This window comes from Bison bison, unplaced genomic scaffold (assembly GCF_000754665.1).
Source record: "Bison bison bison isolate TAMUID 2011002044 unplaced genomic scaffold, Bison_UMD1.0 scf7180017864461, whole genome shotgun sequence".
Classification (NCBI taxonomy): Eukaryota; Metazoa; Chordata; class Mammalia; order Artiodactyla; family Bovidae; genus Bison; species Bison bison.
The window spans coordinates 10,701,184-10,702,667 of NW_011495023.1; positions in this window are offsets into that span (position 1 = coordinate 10,701,184).

Here is a 1,484-nt window from a genome sequence, read left to right on the forward strand (position 1 = left end):
GCCTGGAGAATCCTAGGGACAGAGGAGCCTGGTAGGAGGCCGTCTATGGGGTCGCACAGAGTCGGACACGACTGAAGCGACTTAGCAGCAACAGCAGCAGCAGCATATAATTGTGCTTGAAAGATTTTTCTAACACTCGGGCTGTTCATAGCTGGCTTTTCTCATCACCATCACTTTTGCCAACTTGAAATGCTTTGTCTCTCATTACGAACTGTAGTGACTGTGGTCACAAATAATGTCCTCCCCAACAGTTAAACAGGGAAGTGTGCATATTTTGGGTTAGCACAGGACAAGAGAATGGTAGAGGGTACTAAGGAATGGATGCAGTTGGAGGACTATGGAATATTTCGGGTGATAGGAAGTTTAGGGGGTGTCTGCTGCTGCTGCTGCTGCTGCTGCTGCTGCTGCTGCTGCTAAGTTGCTTCATTCGTGTCCGACTCTGTGTGACCCCAGAGACGGCAGCCCTCCAGGCTCCCCCGGCGCTGGGATTCTACAGGCAAGAACACTGGAGTGGGTTGCCATTTCCTTCTCCAATGCATGAAAGTGAAAAAATAAAGTGAAGTCGCTTAGTCGTATCCAACTCCTAGCGACCCCATGGACTGCAGCCTACCAGGCTACTCTGTCCATGGAATTTTCCAGGCAAGAGTACTGGAGTGGGGTGCCATTGCCTTCTCCACTCCCTCACCTGAGCCAGGCCCAAATCCATCTATTTGTCTTCTCTGTGGTGCCACCTGCTGGAGATAGGACATGCTGTTACCTTTCCCTAGCATTATTTCTTCCAACTTGTTCCTGAGTCTGTTGGCAACCATTTGCCAGGGTACCTCCTCAGCTTTAACAAGGGACAGGAATAAGTGGGGAAAGGGCTGTTCATTTCAAATGTAACATGAAGACTCCAGCCCAGGGCATGGTCTCAGTTCTCTGGATTCAAACTTTGCTCTCATCTCTCCTTTCTTATCCCAGAAGCCACTGCCACATACTGTGCATCCTCTGTCCAGCCATCTTGCAGTTTATTGACTCTGGGGTTTGCCATTAGTTCTAAGGTGCACTGTTTGAAAAAAAAATGACAGAATGACCTCTGTTCGTTTCCAAGGCAAACCATTCAATATCACAGTAATCCAAGTCTATGCCCCAACCAGTAACGCTGAAGAAGCTGAAGTTGAATGGTTCTATGAAGACCTACAGGACCTTTTAGAACTAACACCCCAAAAAGATGTCCTTTTCATTATAGGGGACTGGAATGCAAAAAGTAGGAAGTCAAGAAGCACCTGGAGTAATAGGAAAATTTGGCCTTAGAATACGGAATGAAGCAGGGCAAAGACTAATAGAGTTTTGCCAAGAAAATGCACTGGTCATAGCAAACACCCTCTTCCAACAACACAAGAGAAGACTCTACACATGGACATCACCAGATGGTCAACACTGAAATCAGATTGATTATATTCTTTGCAGCCAAAGATGGAGAAGCTCTATACCTTCAGCAAAAA